This window comes from Talpa occidentalis, unplaced genomic scaffold (genome assembly GCF_014898055.3).
Source record: "Talpa occidentalis isolate TD23 unplaced genomic scaffold, MPIMG_talOcc4v2.1 talOcc4.4, whole genome shotgun sequence".
NCBI classification, from domain to species: Eukaryota; Metazoa; Chordata; class Mammalia; order Eulipotyphla; family Talpidae; genus Talpa; species Talpa occidentalis.
Genome location: NW_023604295.1, coordinates 90,681,809 through 90,698,616, shown reverse-complemented (window position 1 = coordinate 90,698,616; position 16,808 = coordinate 90,681,809).

The following is a 16,808-nucleotide window of genomic DNA, read 5'->3' as shown; positions in this document are numbered from 1 at the left end:
ATCATTGTCAAACTATCAAAAATCAAACATAAGAAAATCATGATCAAGGAAAAATAATAATTTATAATGGTTCTCTAAACTTCTCCCAGACTTCATCCCAGACACTGGGCAAGAAAAGAGTGGAAGAGAGTGAAAGGAAGTGTTCACAAACCTAAAAGACAAGAACTACCAGAAAAGAATATTCTATTCTATAAAATTATCATTCAATTATGAAGTTGAGATAATGCCTTTCCCAGACAAATGGGGGAAGTAGACTTTATCTAAACATTATAAATATCATATATGAGCAACCCACAGTCCATATCAATTCAATGATGAAAAGCTGAAAGAATTTCTACTGAGGTCAGGAACAGACAAGGATGCCACAGTCACTACTGCTGTTCAACATAGAATTGAATGTGCTAATCAAGGTAATTAGCGAAGAGAAAGACAAAAGGAATACAAACTGGAAAATGAATGAAACTGTAACTATCTGCAGGTAACATGATAATATATAGAGAGAAGTAAAAAGACTATATCCAAAAAAAAAAAAAACTACTAGAATAAGTAAATGAATATAGTAAAGTGTCAGGATAGAAAATCAATATACAAATTAGGTTTCATTTCTATATGCAATGTACCAGAAGAAAAGTAAATAAGGAAAACAATCTCATTTACAATCACAACAAAAATACTGTAATACCTGTGAGTAAGCATAATGAAGGAAGTGAAGAATTTACATTTTTAAAAGTATAAGATTCTGTTAAAGGAAACAAAACAAAAAGAAAACAAAAAAACAAAGGCAGAAAGAAATGGAAAAATCCCCACACTGATGGATTGGAAGTATAACCATCATTAAAATGGCCACATTACCTAAAACAATTTACAGATTCAGTGCAGTACCAATAAAATTCCCATGAGTTTTTTCAAATAAATTGCACAGATAATTATAAAATATATATGAACAAGAGAAGACCTCCAATAGCTAAACTAATCCTGAGAGAAAAAAAAAAAATGGATGCATCATATTTCTGAACTTCAAATTATATTTCACAGCAACCATAATCAAAACAGTGTGGTACTGGGGGAAAACAAACAAACAACAAACAGAAACTCAAACCAATGGGCAAAAAATAGAAAGACTCTCAGAGATAAACACATATATGTATGGACATTAATATTTGACAAAAGAGCCACAGCCATACATGGAGCAAAGAGAGCCTCTGTAACAAAAGTTGAGAACACAGATAGCCATGTGCAAATAAGTAATTGAATAAAACTAGAACCATACTAAACTCCATGTACAAAAAATTAATTCAAAGTATATTAAAGAACTGGATATAAGAAGCAAAGATATAAGATACTTGAAAGAAAACATACTCTACAGGACCTCTACTGCAAAGATATATTTAAGACTTCAACTGCAATGGAAAGGAAAACAAAAGCAAAATACACAATTGAGATTATATCAAACAAACAAAATGTATCTCAAAAGAAACCATAAAAAAAAAGGCAACATACAGAAAGAGGAAAAAAAAAATATCAAGGTTTCAGCTAAATACAGTATCCAGTGGTTGAAATCTTCTGGTTGACATTCTCAGCCCTGGAACAAACACATTATTCCACAGTGATTCAACCATATCCCTCACCCACACAAGCTGGGCATAATAAACATTTGGTATATGCCATTAATTTGGGGAAATTTTTGTTACAAAGCCAGGAAAATTTAAACATTGAGTTACTGGGCCTTCCCTGGCGGTGCAGGTGGTTGATCGCAGCGCTGAGAAGCTGTCTGCAGACTGCAGTGCCGGTTCGATCCCAGCCGGCCTGAGAGGTCCCACATGGCGGCAGACCTCTCCTGTCTCTCCCACTGCTCCTCTCAACAGTGCATTTTGTCAGTCTTCCTGTTCTGTTCCTTGCTCTGTCTCTGGTGAATCCTCTCACCCTCCCGCGCATCTGGCCTGTGCCCTGTTCTTGTATAAATAAATAAATATTAAAAAAGATAAAAATAAACATTGAGTTACTGGGCATTTAGGCCCATACACTACCTAGAAAGAATGGCTCAGAACTTTAATGTGAAAAATAAATATTGATATATTTAAGTTACTATTATCTAGGGTTATTCCTACTTTCAGTTGAAGGTAATGTTACTTTTACTCAGTGAACCTCTTTGTGCTCATAGCTCATAGTTAATTGGTGTGTACATTCATTAATCATATCTCACATTTTATCTTTAGATCTTTCCCATGAACTCTAGATTTTCACATTCAATGACTTACTGATCGTCTTTACCTTATGGTCTCACAGAGAGATGAAGTTTGCATATCTCAACTCAAGCTCATTAACGTTTCTCTCTGACCATTTTTTTTTTTTAAGATTTATTTATACAAGCACTGTATACAGTAAGAAGCGCAGAGGGTGAGAGAATTCACCAGAGCCAGAGCAGGGAGCAGAACAGGCAGACTGAAGAAGTACACTGATGAGGGGAGCAGAGGTCTGCGCGCCATGTGGAATCATCACCGGCAGCCAGGGATTGAACCGGCGCTGCAGAGGTGCCGGCAGCTTCACAGCCCAGCGCTCAACCGTTGTGCCACCAGGGAGGCCTTCTCTGACCTTTCTTTATTATGTACTTTGGTTAAAGGGATTATCAAACACCCAGTTATTTATTTATATAAATAAATATTTGTTTTTATTTATATTTATATATATATATTATATATATGTTATCACTATCTATCACTTCCATTCATATAATAGGCCAAATATCCATTGTAAAGTTCTATTGATGTTATCCCTCTTTCAGTGCATATTGCCCTTGTCATTGTACTGTCTATCATTTCCTTTATCACTTCACTCCACAACCCTTTTTCTGCAATAGCTTCACTTCTTATGTTGTCTCCAACCCATTCTCCATTGTGCAGCTAATAAAGACATAAGCAAAATGGAAATGTTCCCTGATGACACAGCTCTGTTTTACATGTTCCATTTGATATCTCAATTACAGGAACCAAGACAAATGTAGGTAATTCTCTGCATTCTGCAATCAGCATTTTCATATATTGACCTCTGAGTGTAATTTAGAGTTCTTTGTTCCTCCCACTATAATTGTTGTCCACAAAGCACTATAATTCTCCCTCTGCACTTCTAGCATCATTTTCATAAATATTCATAAATATTTCTGATATCAATAAACTACTAAAGAGTCTACCATTTGCCTAAAATTTTCAAAAACTTTTCCCACTGCTGCCCTACTACTCTACAATAAGAAAAAAGGAACAGATGCTTCTTTGGTTTACATTTTTTTCTAAAATAAAATTTATGTTTATTGTCTATACAGATTATAACATCACTTAATTTTGTGACTTCCTTTAAATCCATCAAATTAAAAAAAAATTATTCCTTTTCTTAAATATAGTTTCCCAAATTACTTACATGTCCCACAATATCTGAACTCATCTCTATTCCCATCAGAATTTAAGTGCCTAACATGTGATATAGATTAAACTATATCCACAACTTCCCCACTTCCTAAACATCCCTTCACTCCTCTAATTACATGTTTAAGGCAAACTAAAATACTCATTAGTAATGCTGTGATTGTCTCTCTGATCAAGTTGTTTTTCTCCTTTCAAAATCCAATTTTTACAATACTATCTAATATAGTCTCCAACTCAAATTGGCAGTCAATCATGCTTCTTTTGATCTGTAAGCAATTTGATTATACTGTTAGCACAGTGTTTGCTCCAGTATATTAATTAAGAGAGATCAGTTAGAATTGTATTCAGCTGTTTGAAAACACAGCATTAATAATAATCAATAGTGACTCTATTGATTATTTATTTTTGCTCATGTAGGTATTTTTATTTTTTTTCTTTAGTTTCCACCCTTTTTAGGGCCCAGGAAACCTGCTCTTTACAGATTTACCTTCTCTGCCCTAGATTCTGGTTGGTTCAGCTACTTAGAAGTATTTGCAAGAATGTGGTGCTTGAAAAGAGAGAGTGGTCGAAGGACATATTCTCCCATTTACTTCATGTTAGGCCTTCACAGTGACTCTGTCCTTCTACCTATAACATTAGATCCTGTTAAATGACCTTTCTGTGATCCCGGCTGTTGAATCTTGTCAGGTTCTGACATCATTTCTCTCCTTTTGTCACATTAGGCAAAAAAGAGGTAATGACTTTTAGCTTTTGCTGAACATGGGTGCTTCACTCTCTGTACTTTTGCTCTGCTAAACTTGACCTCACCACAGCAAATAGCCCCTTTGTCACATTCATTGCATTTTTTTAAATTGCCTTTTGGAGTATACCATCTGTTCCCTGCAAGAAATATTGGTATCATGTGTGGACCCAGAAGACAACTTTCAAATTGTACCTAATTATCTGTCTTTTACACAGCAGAATGAAAAGGGAAAATGATGTAAACATTGAAAATTAAATGAAAAGCATTTCCTTATTGATGGTTAACATCAGATTATTTAGTGTAGCCTTTGCATATAAGTATTCACAAATATTATGTCATGCTTTACAAAAAGTAAGATTATACTGCATTTTCTTAGAAAGAAGAAAAAAAGATTATGTTCTTTGTATAAAGCATTTTTTGTCATAACCAACATTTCATTACAGAAAAAAATTACCCCAGAATTGATTCCATCAGAAAATTAAAGTTTAGAAAAACTTAAGGTTATGCTCCTAATTCTAAGAAATCGCCAAAGTGAACTTTCAAAACTCTTAATTCCTTCATCCTGAAAATGGGACATTTCAAGCACTGTTTTGGTTCTTCTTAGAATATTGGAATTCTGTGAGTAATCTTTAGTTTGAAACAATTTTTCTTAGGAGGATTAAATTGATCTTAAGTTCTGAGGCTATCATAAACCTCTCCTCACAGACATAGCTTGAGTCATGTTTTTGGATAAATCATATACCCCTAAGAATTGCTAGGTTTAAGATATTGCCTTAAGATCACTGTTGACTCTCTGAAGAAAATACAAACACTAAAAATCTGCCTGAAACATTTGATCAGGAAAGCAGGACAGATGGGAACAACCTTCCTTTAAAGTCTTATTTGCATTTGTTCCATGTTGTATTGAGACCATCATTGTTTGAGCCTTCAGGTTGAAATTTCATGACAATTACTTGGGCCCAGAGTACTAGATTACTATGGCACTGGAGTCCATAGACAAATAACAGGAAGAGGAGTTGATGCCCTTCTGTACTCATTCATCTTCCAATTCCCCTCCCCACTAGGGCTTGTTAATTGACACATAGGGTGCAATAATCATGACAGTACTAGGTTTTTAAGTCTGGGATCCTGCCTAGAGAAGAATTAACAAATAAGGGTGCTGAATAGTGTCTCTATGAGCCTGACACTCTCTTCCTACAAACTCACATCTTTTCTTGTATCAAATTCAGAGAATAAGGCTTTTAGCTCTCTGCAATAAAAAGTATTAGTCTGAGTACTGAGTTCATATCCCTTGATAAATGTACTCACAGGTTAATAATGGAAAAAATAACTGCCTTAAAAAATACGGCAAACTGGATCATACCCAACACTTATCAGAGACGTATAAATTCAGAAGGAACAAGAATTTAAAATTTTGCCCTCAGTTGACATTGCAGATTCAAATCAGTCCCAATAGAGAAGAAAAGGAAGAAAATCAATTCATGAAAATTTATTTAAGAATCTTTAAACTGCCAACATAGGTATTTGACACATTGCCCTTATATGACATTAAAGGAAAGAGGAGATAAATTTAAATTCTGAAGTGGACTTTCCATTTAATAGTTTGTCCTTATCCCTTCAGGTAAGTCCTTTTGATAAATACTGATATGATCACCCTGATCAGCTCCCTCTTGCTTTCATATTTACACTCTTAACCTTTAATGACAGTACACTAGAAAGTACTGCCCACCTGCAGGAGAAGAATCCATTTGTATATATTCCTTTATTCCATATCCTTGTCTTTTTACTTGTTATTTATGATATAGCAGCCCCTTTTTCCCTGCTATATACAGTACCCAAAATTTTGTATACTTCCCAGTTGCTCTATTTTTTGAAGTTATGTAGGGTAAATGGAAACTGTCAGGATTTTTCTGCCCTCCCACATTGGCGTATAAGATCCACACCTGTGTTCTTACACGTGTGCCTGATGGCGGCACCTGAAGTAGGGTGTGGGCGTGTGTAAGTGGGTGCTCCTGGGCTGAGAGGCTGGGAATATAAGGGTGGGGCACGGAAACACCACCATCACCAAAGAAGCAGAGGTCACGGTAGCAGAAGCAGAGACAGTGGGAAGACCACTAGAGAATGCCAGAGAGCCCAGAAAGAGTGAAGATTTGCCAGGGGCCAGGAGGTCTGCCAGCCTCCTGGCCCCCCAGCCCCTTGACTGCTGTGTACCTAGTTGCTGCACTACAAATGATGTAAAAAGCTCAATAAAAGCCTGAAAAAGCCACTGATGGCTCCAGGACTCTCCCTTACCCGTGTGGCCAGATCATAGAGAACCTGCTCTGTGCCTTGATGGCACAAGTTATTACCAAATGTGAATGGTTATCTGGAAGGAGGATTGATGCAGGAGTAGGACACACCACACTGTAGTTAAGCATTACACTAAAGGGGAGACAGATGCCTTGGAAGGCAACTGCAGTTTCTCAAACAGTGAGCAGGCATGAGTATAAAAGTGTAAGTATTCTAAGACTGTCTCCAAGCACTCAGCTTAATAATTTAAAGGACGCTAGATAAAACATAGTGATAACCCTGTCAAAAATCCTGTTATATTTTCACTGCAATTTTTTCACTGACATTCATTCATGTAATAGAAATAACGATATCTACCTTACAAAACTTGCAAGGCTGGTGTAGGGTAAACACAGATTGCTCGGCTTTTGCGCAGTTGGCCTCTATAGCTATCACCTGCGGCCTTGTGTGCAGCAGGCGCTTGTGAACGTGGGCCCAGGGCACGCATGCCTGATGATGGACACCTCAAGTATGATATGGGCATGCATAAGGGGGCACGCCTGAGCTGAGAGATGGAGTATATAAGGGAAGCATCACAAAGGATGGGGTGGCAGAGGGTCATACTGAGGAGAGCAGTGGCGAGCAGAGAACTGCTCAGAGAGGAAAGAGTGTATAGAGATTCGCTGGGGGGAGGGTAGGGGGGTGGCACAAATTGCTGTCTCTGGGCTGACTTGTTTCCCCTAACCTATGGGGATGATGCTAAGGGTTGCAAGATTCTCTTTAAGCTGCTTGAACAGATGGTGAACCTACCCAGCCTGGGATGGTTGCAGAACAACTAGGTAAATATTCTTGTAATAGATGCTTTAAGTGACTAGTACAAGCATATATATATATAATTTTCATGAGTTGAAATGCCCAGCCCCCAGCAAGTCTTCACTCTTTCTGGGCTCTCTGACATTCTCTTGTGACCTTGCTTCTCTGCCGGTTCTGCTCTTCCATTCTCTCTGGAGACCCTGTGATGCTGCCCTTATAAACCCAGTCTTAGTCCAGGTATATCCACTTACACATACCCACACCCTACTCCAGGTGCCCGTCATCAGGCATGCATTCAGAACCTCAGGGATCCATCATCAATCCTAAAGGCAAGAGGGCAGAAAAGCCTGATACTTACCCTACACTGGCAAAGGCTTGATAGAGTGTCTTTAACACCTGTGCCATCAGGGAGGCCCCCCCCTAAATTATTTATATGTGAAGCAAAGAGGAAAAGTCAAAGACTAGCATTAAAAGTAAGGCTTCTACTACATTGTAAATATGGCAGGTGGGGCCTCCCTGGTGGCACAAGGGGTTAAAACTCAGCACTATGAAGCTTCAGCAGTCACTTCAGCATGAGTGAGATCCCTGGCCAGGGAGCTGACCCACATGGCGCAGCAGACCTCTCCTGTCACACTCGCTACTCCCCTCAGCAGTGTATTTCAGTAGAACCACCTGTTCTGCTCCCCACTCTGTCTCTGGTGACTCTTCTACCCACCCCCACTACCTCTGGCCTACACCCCAGTTCTTGTATACATAAATAAATAAATCTTTAAAAAGTAAATAATAACACTATTTATTATATTTTCAATGTTTGGTCGAGAGGTTCAACTTTCAAATTTACTGCTTGTACTCTGAGCGAAGTGGCAAGCATCTTTGTCCCTTTGTGAACATCTACAAAGATCACAGACCAAATCCATACATAAGAATGGAGCAGATATTAACACAACTCATGAAAATGCTATAGTAATGCTGACATTGTGCACAGAAACATCCAGGTTCCATTAGATGTACAAAACAAACTTGTTCACACAGATAGTAATAACATTTGTAAATATTAGGAAAAACATCTGTCAATTTTATTCATGTGTAGGGGGCAGGACAGGGCACAAGGCAGGTTTTCTGATCCCATGCAGATCGGGTAAAGGAGGAGTCAAAGTCCTCAGTAGTTTTGCAGGTTTTTTATTTGGGGTTCACCAGGCATATGGCAGGCAGGGGTGCTGGCTGGGGGGCTGGGAGGCTGGCAGGCCTCCCAGCCCCCAGCAAGTCCTCACTCTATCTGGGCTCTCTAGCGTTCGTTCTGCTGCTTCTCGGCTTCGGCTGCGGCTGCTGCTGCTGCTGGTGCTGGTGCTGCTGGCGTCCCCCCGTGACGCCGCCCTTAAAAGCACAGTCTTAGCTCAGCTGAATCCCATCTACCTATGCCCACACCCTATTCCAGGTGCCCACCATCAGGCATGCATTCAGGACAAGGATCCATCATCTATCCTGATGGCGGAAGGGCAGAAAAGCCTGATATTTTCTTTACCCTACAGTCCACCCCCTCAGGGTTTTCTGCCATACAGTCTATACATATATACACAATTTTCTAAGCAAACAAACAATGCAGCCATGGCCCACAAAAGCAAATACATCAAATAACAAAATACAACATAACAAAATACAACAGAACACAAATAAGTCCAGGCAGGGCACCAACCAAGTGCAAAAGACAATTATTGGTACCAGCAGATGAGCCACCAAATCTGCTGCCGAAGGCACTGCTCATACGAGGGAGGGGAAATCACACACGGCATCTGCTATAACACACCAGGAGCCGTCAGGCTTCCTGGCCTTCTCTGGCTGTAGTCTCGGCTACAAGGCACACACAGCATCCACCCCCAGGATGCACTAGCTCTGGGATTGGCAATTTTATTCTGTTGGGGGTAATCGCCAACCCTCAGGGTTTCTGTCTGCAGTCGCTCCAACACTCGGCCTTCATGGCCACCCATGCGACTCACAGACCCCTGCTCTCAAGCCAACCCACTGCACAAGCACATGGGTTGGGGATCCAAACTTTGCATTTGGCTTGGGCTCCACCCCAAGCCACATTCCCCACCCGTCCCACAAGGACGGGCTCCTCAGCTCCTCACCCTCACTCAAGAATGAGCAGGGCATCACCCATAGGTGATTTTACGAGACTCACAGGGCTTCAGCATACCCAGGCTGCTTGACAGCCGCTTTAGGGCTTCTCAACTTAGCATCAGTACCAGCTTTTGCCACCTTAGTTGGCTTTTCTCCTCCACCTGGCCACTGGGCATACACAGGCTGCTTTTGGCCATCTAGGCCCACTGGCCACCCCCAGATTCTCAAAAAATAAACATAACCTGCTAAGGTCCTCCGCCTTCTGGCGGGATTGTCAGTCCAAATTTATCAGTTCATCAGTCTATCAGTCCAAGTCCATCAGTTCAAGTCCATTGGCCTCTCCCTGCTTCAGCAACGGCCTGCTGCCTCAGGGGTCATTGGCTGGTCCTTTCTGGTGTCGTTGGCTGGTCCTATCCGGTGTCGTTGGCTGGTCCTTTCGGGCGTCTCCTTCACGCCAGGTCTCATCCTGTAGTTCGTGGACGTATCCATCTTCTATACCGCCATGGTGCCTCCAGCGTCGTCACAGGCAAAGTCTGTTCTCCTTAGTCCCTCCAGGTCTTCGGAGGGCTCCAATACCCGTCTGCATGGATCCTGCCGACTACGCCAATTGTAGGGGGCAGGACAGGGCACAAGGCAGGTTTTCTGATCCCATGCAGATCGGGTAAAGGAGGAGTCAAAGTCCTCAGTAGTTTTGCAGGTTTTTTATTTGGGGTTCACCAAGCATATGGCAGGCAGGGGTGCTGGCTGGGGGGCTGGGAGGCTGGCAGGCCTCCCAGCCCCCAGCAAGTCCTCACTCTATCTGGGCTCTCTAGCGTTCGTTCTGCTGCTTCTCGGCTTCGGCTGCGGCTGCTGCTGCTGCTGGTGCTGGTGCTGCTGGCGTCCCCCCGTGACGCCGCCCTTAAAAGCACAGTCTTAGCTCAGCTGAATCCCATCTACCTATGCCCACACCCTATTCCAGGTGCCCACCATCAGGCATGCATTCAGGACAAGGATCCATCATCTATCCTGATGGCGGAAGGGCAGAAAAGCCTGATATTTTCTTTACCCTACACATGCCACCAAAATTTAAAGAATCTGTTATGTATGAGGTATGTGTTAACAAGTGTTGCAATCAATTTTGTCAAATGGTGATCTGCTTTTAAAACTTCAATTTTTACAATGAAGATTAGATCTGAAAAAATAATTCACCTAAAATGATTAAATATCTCAACTTCCTTGTAGTTTTGATAATATGCATTGTTACAGTTCAGTGTGAACTTAATATTATTAGATTTATTTTTAAATGTCCTAAGTTATAATATATTCTGTGCTATGTTTATGTATATTTTTGTTGATGTTCACTCTTTAAAATATTCACTCCATCTGGTAGGTTAAAACTATTTTACAGAAAGTTTTGTTAAGTAACTGTTGTCAAGAATGTGACAGTATTGGGAATTCTGAAAACAAATTAGCTTAACAAGAGAGGAACACAGTAGCTCTATAAACACAGAAACACAGAGGTAGAAAGAAACATTTAGAGAAACAATACTCTGAATAGGGAATAAAAGATAATATTCCAGAACAGAAGCAAAACCCATGAAAAACAATTTGGGTATTTCCTTTTACTGATTACAGGTCAAAAATCATACCAATCACATATTTTTCACATATTTTCCAGTCTCAGAAATGACTTACTAGAGTACCTAGACCAGATGAGTATTAAGTGAGTAGGATTAAACATTTCAGGAAAGGGCCTCCCCGTGGTGCAGCAGTTCAGCGCTGGGCTGCAAAGCCTCTGCAGCACTGATTCCATCCCCGATTCCATCCCCGGCCGCCAGCAAGGGTTTCACATGGCATGCAGACCTCTTCTGCCGTGCCCACTGCTCCCCTCAGCAGTGTACTTCGTCAGTCTGCCTGTTCTGCTCCCCTCTCTGGTGAATTAACTCACCCTCCTGCGCTTTAGAATGTACCCAGTGCTTGCATAAATAAATAATTAAATAAATCTTTAAAAACAAACAAACAAAAAAAAATTCAGGAAAGATCCTGTTGATAATTTTGTGAAAAATGAGAAATCTCATCCAAAAAAGTAGACTTGAATATTGGCTTGAATCAAAAATGCGCTGATTTGTGGAGGGTAAATGATTTTCAGGCTTTTCTGCCCTTCCACCATTAGGATTGCCCTGCCTGATGGGGCACCTGCAGTTGTTACAATGTTGCAAGCTGTCTTATTTATTTCAGTGGGCCATGGGAGGAGTATTGAGATAGTCACCAAGAGAAGCAGAAGCAGAAGCAGGAGAGAGGCAGGAGAGAGAAGGGGAGAAAGAAAGCCAGAAGAGAGAGAGAGAGATGCCCAGAGTGAAGACTTGCCACCCTGGCACCCCTGCCTGCCATGTACCTTGTTGATGCAATACATGTAAAGCTCAGTAAAAGCCTGAGAAAGCCACCGAGGGCTTCAGGACTCTCCTTTACCCCGTCTGCCATCTGCGGAATCATAGATAATCCCACTCAATGCCTGTCCTGGTACTAGAACTTGACTCTTTAGGTAATGGTATTTTCTTTAAAAAAATTATTTCTGCATACAAGAACTGGGGTACAGCCCAGACATGTGGGGCGGGGGTGACAGGATTCACCAGAGACAGAGTCGGGAGCAGAACAGGTAGACTTACTGAAATACACTGCTGAGGGGAGCAGCAGACAAGACAGGCAAGGTCTGCTGCACCATGTGTGTTGCTCCCTGGCCAGTTGGGGATCAAACTCATGCTGCACAGGCTGCAGATTGCTTCATAGTGATGTGCTTAACCATTTGCACCACCAGGGAGGCCCCCTGTAATGCTGTTTTCATTCCCAAAGCAGATCTTTATTGAACAAAAGTTGAGGGTCACAACTACGGACTCTCCTCTTTGATGAAGAATATTGAGGAACAAAACCAAAATTCAGACCAAAAAAAAGAAGTGCAACTAAGTCAAAAGCAAACCCTAGAAATCTGACTATAAAACTGAGAGTACCAATGAGGTGGTGGAGGGAGGAGAGTAAAGGCAGAAAGGGGGAAAATGAACAATGGTCGATGACTATGGGTGCCTTGGTGGTGTGTGAGCTGTAATAACACACACTTGAAGAGGCCTGATTCTATTTCTCTGAATCATATGCAAAATATATGATTATAAAGTGATTCACCTCAATTTAAAAATAATATATAAAATTAAGATAAATAAATGGGGCCTCCCCTGGTGGCGCAGGTAGTTGAGCACCATGCTGTGAAGCTGTGCGCAGCCTCTACAGCACCGGTTTGATCCTGGCTGTCCGGGGAGAGTCCCACATGGTGTGGCAGACCTCTCCTGTCTCGCCCGCTGCTCCCCTCAGCAGTGTATTTCATCAGTCTGCCTGTTCTGTTCCTTGCTCTGTCTCTGGTGAATCCTCTCACCCTCCCGTGCATCTAGCCTGTACCCCAGTTCTTGTATAAATAAATAAATAAATCTTAAAAAAAGATAAATAAATGAATAAATTGGAAACAATCCACCACTGATTTTAAGCAATTTTTCATTTAATATTAGCAAGTTTAATCTTCAGAGTATGATCATGAAACAAAGTTACATTTTAAGAAGTCAAGGAAGGAATTTTTTATAAGTTGTGGAAAATTAATTCTTCAGTATGTTAAGCTTTAAAAACTAAATTCTGTTTATTATCAGCGATTTGATAAACATAAACATAAGCACTAGGTTTAATTTTGATTATATATATTTGAGATTACTTATATTGAATTTTTAATAACATTTTATTATAAGACAATAGGGACTGCATTGTCCCAAATATATAACTGACAATTTCATTCTACTAAATTGGGACATAATTTTATTTAAAAATGATATTTATTGATGATCTCTGTAATTTATTTTGAGGTATGTAGATAAATAGGTAAAGATGCAAAATGTTCAGAGAAAACAGATAAAAGATAAGCATCTTGTAGACATACACATAAGTGGTTATTAATTTTTTATCATAAATAAATTTTTAAATTTTGGTATTGTGACAGCAAATGGGTTACTCTTCAGAAAAAATTAGGTTTCTGTCTCTGGTATTCCATTGACAGGCTTCATTAACAGCAAAAATTCTGTCTGGTAAAGGAATGAATCCAGCTTTTGAAGATCTTTGGGACAGAATTTGAAATCAGTTCACCATTGGCTAACTAAGTTTGTTGAAATTACATAAGCTTTATAAACTTCAGTAGCTATTCAGAAGATAAAAATATGTAGACTAAAGATTTAAAAAGTGTTAGGAATCTTTCATTTGCAAATGACAAAATTCTCAATTTAAACTATGTTTAATTAAATAAAGGCAGAAGGAAAGAGTAAAGAAATAAATGAATGAGCAAGGAAGAGAAAGTGGGACAGAGGGAGGGGAGGAGTAGAGATGAAAAGGGAAGATGAAGTTTGGATAGGAGAAAAGAAGGAGGGAGACCATGTGTAAATTTGCCTTCCAAACAAGCTTTGATCCAATAGATTTAAATAAATTAAAATGAATCTGTTTATTTTTACATTTTAGTTTTCACTTGATCTTCAAACAAATTCTCCTTATGGTAGTAAGAATGCAATAGCACTAAGTTTTGCTAAGTTTTGGCACAAGTCCTGAAGAAGAGAGCCAGGCTCTCTCTTCCTAAATCTCAGCATTAACATTCTGTATAGCCTTAGCTCTAATTAACTTTAACCATCTCTCTTAATAAATCAAGATTAAAGTACCTGAATACCCATTCTTGAAGTTGAAGCTAGGGTCAATCCTTCAAAAATTGCATGACTAATAATAGTAGAAGGATGGTTTCCCAAAGGAAATATTCTGTGGATGTCTGATAAAAAGGGAAAGAAAGTAGAAGGGTGTTAACAAATTGAGGAAGAAATTGTAAAGCAGAATGCAAGTTTATTTGGAGTCATAGGAATTGCAAGTCAGAAGACATATATTCAAGATGCCATTTAGTGACTTTCTGAAAATGTGCAGCAATCACAGACTTTTTAAGAAAACAATGAAGATGTATAAATTGTTAGAAAAAAAATTATGATCAGTGATTTTCAAGCCAAAATTATTCTGATCTAACCACAATTGTTTACTGAGTTAATGTTGGATAAAATGTCCCCCAAAATTTGCTGTTTACTGAGAAACAAGTGATGACATTCTAGGAAAGTGTGTGGGTTTATGGGTGACAAGTGTCTATTCTAACTATGTGTGGCCATACATAAATCTTCCCCTCCTAATGGTCTCCAGATTAATTTTAGGACACCTGACACAATAAATTTAATTTTAGGTTTTCTGAGTTAACACCAGACATTCCCTTCAAGGATTTCTTGTGAAAAATGAAGTGCCTTAAAACATGAAAAATGCCTAAATCAAATTAGATGCTCAAGAATAGTTCTATCCATTTGGAGAATAGCGGTTCTCAATAATTACATGACATAGCGATACATCGCAATATGTGCTGCAAATATAAATACAACTATTTGAAAATAAAATGACCTGATCTTTAGTTTTAATGCTATTTGTATATAATACAATTGTTCTCAGTTTTTGTACGCTACTATGTTCACTTGCATGATAGAGAAAAACAGAGCTGAGGCCAAGTCTATCTCACTGCAGTCTTATCCCACCATGAATACATTCTGGTATCACAGTAAGTGTTGCCAGTATTACAAGTTAATGTTATGTTTTTTTCTCCACTTTAAAGACATTTAGATTTTGACTACATTAGAGTATGAACATGAGAGCATCTAGTATGCTTTTGGTACCATACATGTAAGTCTTGGGAGAGCAAAGAAGATATTCTGGACTTAAAATTACAGGGTGATTTTTCTGGTTATAAGATTACACTTTCTGTTGTTGTTGTTAGAATTGAATCCATGAATGCTATGGTTATTTTCTATCTAGCTTGATTAATTTACATGTATTATAGTACTGACTAATGAGTTAAATATTAATCATCAACAAATCAGTTAAGAGAAAAATATATTATTGCATATAATACTTATGAAAGGATGATAAGGAAACCAAAAGTGATACTTAACAAATATTTGTTTAAAGGAAAGGTTTTGATAACTTTAATGGTAAATTAAACACACTCCTAAGATCATATAAAATATGACTTTTTTACATATTTTGTTATTTTGCTCATATCTATTTTAAACTAAAGTTAGCACATTTATGAAAATCTTAGTAATATCTTCTGTAGTGTGAGAGCTATGGAGTTGGTCAGCTAATGGTAGTAATTAGTCAGAGAAGCAATACCAGAGTTCCTCTTATGGTCACTTTCAGCTCCTCACTGCTTTTCATTGCAAATTAAATTGCCCACATAAAGCTAAATGCTATGAAATAATCTTCTGAGAACCTTATTAAATGGTTTTATTAAATAATCAATTGTAACCTAGCAATTTTATGGAATGTTGAATATATTTTCATATGGATATTAAGTTTTGAATTTTTTTAAGAAGAGAAAAATAGTGTTTTAGGTACCACTGAAGATAAAAAAACCACTTTTTATATATTTAATTTATAAGACCTACTTCTGTTTCTATGACTATGGATATATGAACATGTAATTAATTTTGAAGCAGTGGTGCAATGCACAAACTATAGTGTCAGGAACTTATGTTCAATAGCCTACAAAAAGGGACTATATAATTTATGAAAAAAATCTATAGAAAATTATATCAGATGGAGCTCTGTATATTTTAGAATGAGTGGGGATGATTGCCTTTTCTTTTACATTTATCTGTTTGTACTATGTATGTCTCAAACATTCAAATGACATTGGAAATAAATTACAAAATAATGTTAAATAAGATATATTTGATGTTCTTGGTTGTAGCTATTGATTTACTATATTTACACTTTCTTATGATAATATTCTTCCCAGATAAAACACAAAAAGAAGCAAAGTCCTGTTCTATATATAAAACATTTATGTTCCTAATACTACTTTGAATAATAAACATTGAGCCATCCAATCCAGTGCATGTCCTTGTAATATATTTCAGTTAAAATAATTTCCATTTAGGTACCCAGTTTGAGTTGGTGTGTTTTCTTATCCAAGAGACACATTTTACAGGACCATTTTTGAAATGTTATAACCAGTCAATAAATAATATTTTAGGAATATAACAGAAATATTTAGAAGAAATGAGAAAAAGTAAAGTAGTGGAAAGATTTGCCAGGAGAAAACAAATGGATCTAATTACTAAATCTGCACAACAGAAAAACTCACAAGTCAATTATTTCTACATAAACATCCACAGTTAGTTAATTAAAAAAAATGTGTTTTGTTCACCTGAGAATTAATATATAAACAAAAGTGACCATCAATCCATACATTTTTGATCCTTAGTCCAGAAACACATTTGTGTTGCTGGAGGCCATTACTCAAATTATTTCTGAGGAAATGTCTAAACGTCCAACTTTATATGCACCCTTAAAAGAGAATTATTTTATTCACTACA